The sequence below is a fragment of the Dendrobium catenatum genome, unplaced genomic scaffold, assembly GCF_001605985.2.
Source record: "Dendrobium catenatum unplaced genomic scaffold, ASM160598v2 fragScaff_scaffold_1029, whole genome shotgun sequence".
Lineage (NCBI taxonomy): Eukaryota > Viridiplantae > Streptophyta > Magnoliopsida > Asparagales > Orchidaceae > Dendrobium > Dendrobium catenatum.
The window spans coordinates 55186-63505 of record NW_021319491.1 but is presented as its reverse complement, the minus strand read 5'-3'; positions in this window follow the sequence as shown (position 1 = coordinate 63505).

Sequence of the window (8320 nt, the reverse complement as noted above, 5' to 3'; positions counted from 1 at the left end):
AAGAGGATAACAAAGTTGCATCAACATTCACTTTGATCCAATCGGAATGAGGAGGATGCCAAGCTATGTCAAACAGCAATTGCTGATTGGCATTCAACCTTCCCAAATTGCTCCAATCAAAGGCTATATGTACAGCTGTTTGATTAACTGACTCAGCAGCTATATAAGCAAGTGATCTGTCAGATTTTCCATGGGTTAATTCATTCCTCCCTTTCCAAGTGAAGTAAACAATGTTGCAGAATATGTTTAATATAAAAGGATTGATCCTTTTCATCCAACTCCAGCGGTCTTCAAAGCAAGATACCATAGTATGATAAACCTCCATTTATTCATGAGCAAAATAACTTCATTCAATTTCTTACAACTCACTGTTATATGCTTTAAATCTTCATCCTCATTGCATCCCCTCGGACAATAGCTATAAGGTATCAATCTTCTATATGCTAAGAAGCTGTAGGTAGGTAATGCATTATTTAATAACCTCCACCAAAATGTTTCCACCTTTGCATTCAACTTTGCCTTCTTCAAAATACTATAAAATTTGTATTTTTCAAAATGCTGGATTGCCGCCGAGTATACCAGAGCTGAAATAGATTTGCCTGAACCTTCATGAATTAGTTCCAGTTTGTCATTTTGACAATTAGAAAAAAATTGAACTTTTCAAATTTTTTCTATAAGCTCTTCTCCAAAGAATTTCTTCATCTCCTCAACATTCTAGCACCCTTCAAAGATAAAGTCAATGACAGTTTTCACCTCAAAGTCATTATTCCCCATGAATGTTTGCCACCTGTTAAGACTCTTGTCCATGAACCAAATATCATTGAAGATATCAATAGACTCCCCATTTGCTATTTTCCATCTTACTATCTTTTTGAGACAATTTTCCCCATCCTTGATAATTTTCCAAGCCGGAGAACACATATTCCTCCCAGAATTTTGATCCCAGATTTTACCATATTTCGGGTAGAAGCATTTATGCAGCATAGAGTCTTTATCCATAACATATTTCCAAGCAAGATTTGCTCTTAAAGGTCCCCATTTTGTAGAACATGAGTGCAATCCTCGACCAAGCTCCAACAGTTTACACATATTATTCCAGCTCATGTAATGAAGACCAAGACCACCATTTATTTTTTTCCAAATAAAATTTCTACAGAGCTTATCATTCTCATTTAAAATGCTAATACTAATTTAAGAATGAGTAGAGTGGAAGGAAGGGATTGATAATAATATCGACTTAACAAGAGTAATCTTCCCTGCCAAAGAAATGAACTTGGTGCCCCAAGTATTTATCATTTTTAATACCTTATCAATAACAAAGTGAAAGTCCATTCTCCTTAGTCTTCTCAAAGCCACCTTGACTCCATGATAAAAAAATTCTTTGGTAGATTGGAATCCCATGATGTGTGAAATAGTCTTCCTTGTCTTTTTTCTCACCTTTTTACTAAATAAAGCTACTGATTTGTTTTGATTGATTTTCTTTCCGGTTCTGCAGTAGAAATCCTTCAAGATTCCTTTTATCTTCTTAACACTTTGTACTTTTGCTTCCGAGGAGATAAAAATATCATTCGCATATAGCAAATGGGATATCTTTGGGCCATTAGAACTAATTTTTATACCAATAGATTCTTCATCCAAATGCGCATTAGACAACAGTTGAGAACATATAATGAATAGGAACGGTGAAAATGGGCACCCCTAATGAAAACCACACTTGGCTTGAATCCCCTAAGTATGATTCCCATTAATCATCAATGCAAATGATGGATTACTAACACAATCCATTATAAGATCAGAGAAGAACCCCGGAAACCCAAAACATTCCATTGATTTCTTAAGAGTCGGCCAACCCATAGAGTCACATGCTTGCTCCATATCAATTTTGAATGAAACAAATCCATTTAGATATTTAGAAGTTCTAAACTTGTAATAAATCTCTTGAGCAATAAGAATATTATCAAAAATTGATATCCCTTTTAAAAAGGCCACTTGCTCGTGTGAGATCAATTTTGGGATCAAACATGACATTCTGTTTAATAAAACTTTTGCAGCTATCTTGTAACCAGTTTTGCATAAGCTTATGAGCCTATAATTGGATGGGGTGGATGGATTACTTACTTTAGGGATCAATACAATGGTAGTTTCTTTCCAACTCTCACACATATTGGCTAATGTGAAGAATTGGTCCAAAGCCTTCCTAACGTCCTCCTTGATAATAAACCAAAAATTTTTGTAGAAGGAATATGTAATGCCATCACTGCCCAGAGCTATGAATCCTGAAGAATCATTTATCACTTTTTCCACTTCTTCAACAGAGAAGGCTTTGCGTAAGCTTTCTTTATCTTCCTCATTCAGAATCATTTTTGGATTGGGCCACCCGTCCATGGAGCAAATCTTTTCTCCCCATTTCCCTTTGAAAAATCTCAGAAAACATTCTCAATAAAATGTTGATCCTCCACTATGTCTCCATGTTCATATTTGATACTATAGATAGAATTAGAGTTTCGTCTAGCACTAGCATATGACTGAAACAATCTGGAATTGCAATCTCCGTCCACCATCCATTTTACTTTTGAACGTTGCCTCCACCAACTATTGAGGCGAATTAAGGTAGAATTGAGCTCACTGATTTTGGTCTTTAAACACCAACAGTCCTCATTAGATAGAAATCCATCTTCTGCTTCTTTTGATTGCATTAGTAAAATTTCTTGCTTTAACTTCTCTTTTTGTTGATTCAAGTTCTTCAACTTTGCTCTACTCCAAAAGAATAGAGACTTCAAAGCCCTCTTCATTTTCTAGTTGAGAACATGTGCTGAGCTTCCTATAATCTTCATTTCCCATGCCTTTTTCACCACTGCAGCCGAAGCTGAGTATAAAGACCATACATCTTCATACTTGATAGATGTTTTAGCTAGTTTTTGATGTCCGAAAATGTTCAACATGATGGGACAATGATCAGAAGCTATTCTGGGAAGGTGCTTTACCACTAAGCCTTGATTGGAATTAATGGCCCAAGAATTCACAAAGCATTTGTCTAGCCTTTCAAGGATCTGGTCATTCCCCAATTGGTTATTATACCAAGTAAATCTAGGTCCCACAAAATTTATCTCATGAAAATCATTTCAAGTAAGAAAGTTCTTTATTTCTTTAGGTCCCATAGAAAAGGTGAATCTTCTACCTCCCCTTTTATCTTCTTTGGAAAGAATACAATTGAAGTCCCCACCGATGACCATAGGGAAATCAACATTAACATGTTCTTCCAATCTTTCCCAAAGATACCTTCTTCTATAAACATTTTTGTTTCCATATATAGTGGCTATCCTCCATTTAGTTTTGTTAGCCACTTCCAAATCACCAAGGATATATTGGGAAGAAAATTCAATAATAGTAAAGGTTTCCAAACTGTTTTTCCAAGTTACAGCAATACCTTCCGACAATCCTTCCGAAGGGACATGAAAGTAATCCCAACCAGAACCAATCAATGCATTGACATCATTGCTATCAATAGTGGACATCTTGGTCTCCAAAATACCCATGAAAAGAGCATCAAAGAGAAGCCTTCTTTTTCTTGGCTCCTCTATAATTCCAAAACACTAGAGAAGTCACTTTTGGGTAAGAGGGGATGATTTCCCCACCTTCTCCCTTGAATCTGCTTCCACTCTTCTATTTCTAGACTATGGTCTGATAGGACCCAAGTTCTTCAATTGTTTAGCACCTTTCTTTTTATTTACTGAAATTCCTTCTTCCTTATAACTCTCCCCAGCATTTAAGATTTTGACATGATTTGCAACCTTCTCACATTCAATTTTTTGCACAGTATTATTCACATGATTCTCAATAACAAAATCTCCTTCCTCATTCAGATTATTCAAACAATCATACTTGTTACCATTGCAACAATTATCAGTTTGCTTACATTCTAGGCCATATCCCAGATCAGCTGTCAGAGTCTGCCCAAATTCCTTGGTTTGAATTTCTGAATTAATGTAATTAACATTTGCTTGAACATTTAGATCTTCTCTTCTAGACTGGTCTGCATATATCAGGAGATGGAATAACTCTACCATCTTCTATGGGCCTTTCCACTTCATCATTATTATACTCCACTACAGGCACTATACTAATAATTCCGGCAGCTTCTATTTTCTCCTTTGGCATTACAGCATTTCTTCCATCATCAATGATTACTTGATTTTCAGGAGTCTTCACAGTAGTCTTCTTACTGATTTGTTTGTCCAAGATTTTAGAATTTGGCTTTTTAAAACTCTTCCTCCCATAGTTCACATGGACCCAAGGTCCGTATCCATCTCCAGCATCATGAACATCCTGAACATTTCCTTAGGCTTTCCTTTATCAATTTCTTCTCCAAAGCTTGTCTTTTGTTTCTCATTTTTATTAACTGTTTGAGACTGAATGGGAATTACTCCTTTACAATTTTCTTTCAAGTGTCCTAACTTCCCACAATTAAAGAAGAATGTGGGAAGTCTTTCATATTCAATGTATTGGAAAAATTTACCCAAACTTCCTTCTACCCAAACACCCAATGAAAGTTTTTCATCAAGCTTTACACGGACACAAACTCTATCAAATTATTTTCTCCCCCATTGAAACATATTCCCGTCTATCAAATAAGGATTTCCTACCATGGAAGCAATTTTGCAAACATTAATCTCATCCCAGCTTTGTAATGGAAGATTCAGCATACGAATCCATATCGGAGCAGTCAATCCTTTGAAGGAAGTACGAGTAAATGATGGAAACCATCTATCCATTCCCACTGTACTTCCATTTACATACCAAGGCCCAGTGGTGAACACCCTGTCCATTACACCAGGATTCTCAAAAGCGCATAGAACCCAACCCATACCAAGTAAGGTCAAATGAAATTTCCCAAAAACTCCCTATTACCCCCTTAGCTCCATATTGATGATGTGGAAAGGAATGTTGTCACCAAAAATTTTGATCACGAAAGATTTTTTAAGTCTGTTGGAATTCTCCACCTCATTCCCTGTATGCAGTTTTACAGTAGTACCATTTTTTATGAATCCTTTTCCCAAATCAAAGTCGATAGCTCTTATGTTTAATTTCTTGCTCAAGGCATTTTTCATTTCATTACCAGGCTATTGTTTGGTACTCTCCAAGCAGTTAGATTACACATGGAAATTCCCAAGATCACCAGATACACAATCCTGACATTGTTAAAATCAGTAGTTCTCCGCTTAAGACCAGAATTTCCATGTCCCTCAATAACAGAATTTATTTCCCCCACAGCCTCAGCTTCCATGTTCACCGAAATTGGGACAGGGCAGAGTTTCTCCTCCCCAGAACCATTTATAATACCAGTTCCATCCTTCCTTACTTATGCTTAGATACTTAAACCCTTCTCAGAATTAGGCAATTTATATTTAGCCGTTAAATTTCCGACCTTGTCAGTAGGTAGCTTGTCCTCAAAATGAAGATTGATGTTAACATCCTTTAGTAAATTCACATTTATCTCTTGCCTCAGATCAGGGATTGCATTTGAATAACCAAATTTATTAACATAGATCTTCAAATTTGATGACAACTCTTCAAAATCATTAGATTTACGAAATGAATCAACACTGGTCTTCAAAATTCATGGAGTAATACAATCAGGGGTTTTTGAAATACCTTTTCCCTTTCCTTCCACAAAATCCATCTTCTCCATGATTGTTGAATCCATTATCTCCTTGATAATCAATGGTCACGCCATCATCCTTAAATGCGTGTCGCTCTCATCCAGATTGGGATTCCTCAGATGACGATGTCCACTTCTCTAACTTGTCCACCTGATCCTCAAATACGAATTGGTACACCGGCCGATGGCCGGTGACTCTCTGTGCCATTGCCTAAAAGGCGATGATGAAGGTGGTCGTTAACCGGGAAATGGAAAATTTGAAAACATAGTGGGAGTTTCTCTCACTAGATTCGCAGTGACGTTGAGTATCCACTATCTATATACATATTATATTCTTACCACCAACTTCATTATGATTGTGCTCCCCATTTTCACTTGGCATCCACAAGTGTGGCCTGGGTTATCAAAGCCAATATTTCAATTCTTTGATAGATCATATCTAATTTCTCTCTTCTCAGTTTTGTTCATGTGGTGAACATTGTCTAGATTATCAAAGTCAACCCTACTTCCTTCTCTTCTTATTTCGATTATTGATTATGAACATATAATAAAAAGAGAGGAAGCTCTCAGTTGAGCAAAGTAGGTTGCCCTTGTCACAGGTAGACCGGCCTTACTCTTTAAGAGCTCAATTTCCCCCTTTTTCTTCACCCCTATCATTTTTGAAGTGATAAAAAAATATAGAGAAGCTCTAAGTGGAGCAAAACCGGTTGCCCTTGTTATAGGTGAAACCCAGCTTTACTCTCTATTAGCTCAAATTACCTCTTTTTCCAATTATTTTGGTGATAAATTTGCCAGAGGAATTCTACCGGCATTTGGATACTCATGGCCACGACGATTTATCTTATACCATGTGGTATATAAGAGTTGGTTTGGGAAATCTTAGACAACTTTTTTCTTGAAATTATTATAATTACTTTTACTTTTTCCCTCACATCCCTACATTAATCTATGTCAGGCCGATATCAAGGTGACTTTTTCCTTCTGTTATGCTGCTTTGATAGGGTCAGGCAGGTAGTTGGCCTCTTTCTTATTCACCTAATTATCTAGTTAGGGGTGCCCGACAGAGCCCCTGGGAGGCACACTCCACCACCTTGACTCATTCTTCACTTGGTTGAAATAATCAAGTGGACATCAAGCTCATCTATGTTTTCCAACCTGAAATGGCAAGGCAGATATAGAGAATTACCTGATTGAGAGAGCCCTACAGAGTCCATGGGAGGCATTCCTCATTACTTTTCTCCTCTGATGTCCTATTGTGATCAGGCAGGCATTAGACCCTAACTCTTTATTCACTTGATTGAAATGAATAAGTTGACATGGAGCCCATCTATGTCTACTAAACTGAAATAATAAGGAAGGCTTAGAGAATTACCTAGTTGGGGGTGCCCGACAGAGCCCCTGAGAGGCACACTCCACCACTTTAACTTATTATTCACTTGATTGAATTGATCAAATGGACATGAATAACATCTATATTTGACAAGCTAAAATGACAAGGAAGATGTAGAAAATTACCTGGTTAAGAGAGCCCGATAGAGTCCCTAGGAGTCATTCCTCACCACCCTTTTCTTCTCTGATGTCTTATTGTGATAAGGCAGGTGTCAGACCCTGACTCTTTATGCATTTAACTAAAATTATTAAGTTGACATTGAGCCTATATATGTTTGCTAAATTGAAATGGTAAGGCAGGCGTAGAGAATTACCTAGTTGGGGGTGCCCAATAGAGCCCCTAAGAGGCATACCCCACCACCTTGACTCTTTATTAACTTGATTAAAATGATCAAGTGGACATCAAGCCCATCTATGTTTGCTAAGCTGAAATGACAAGGTAGATGTAGAGAATTACCTAGTTAAGAGAGCCTGACATAGTCCCTAAGAGGCATTCCTCACCACGTCTGTTCTCTGATGCCTTATTGTGGTCAGGCAGGCTTTAGACCCTGACTCTTTATTTACTTGATTAAGATAATCAAGTGGACATCAAACCCATCTATGTTTACAAAACTAAGATGGTAAGGCAGGCGTAGAGAATTACTTGGTGAGGGGTGCTTGATAAAGCCCCTGGGAGGCACACCCCACCACCTTGACTTATTATTCACTTGGTTGAAATGATCAAGTGGACATCAAGCCCATCTTCGTTTGCCAAGATGAAATGGAAAGACAGATGTAGAGAATTAACCAGTTGATAGAGTCCGATATAGTCTCTAGGAGGCATTCCTCACCACCTTTTTCTTTTACAATGCCCTACTATGATCAAGTAGGCATCAGACCTTGACTCATTATTTGCTTGGTTGAAATGATTAAGTGTACATCGAGTCCATCTATATTTTACAAGTTGAAATGAAATTGTAGATGTAGAGAATTACTCAGTTGAGAGAGTCTGACAGAGTCTCTAGGAGGCAATCCTCACCTCCTTTTTTTCTCTGATGACCTATTGTGATAAAGCAGACATTAAACCTTGACTCTTTATTCACTTGGTTGAAATGACCAAGTGAGTATTGAGCCCATATATATTTGCTAAGATGAAATGGCAAGGTAGATGTAGAGAATTACCTAATTGAGAGAGCCTGATAGAGACCCTGAAAGGCATTCCTCACCACCCCTTTTTACCTTATATCCTACTATTTTAACAAAATCAGACAGATAGTTGGTCGACTTTGCTAC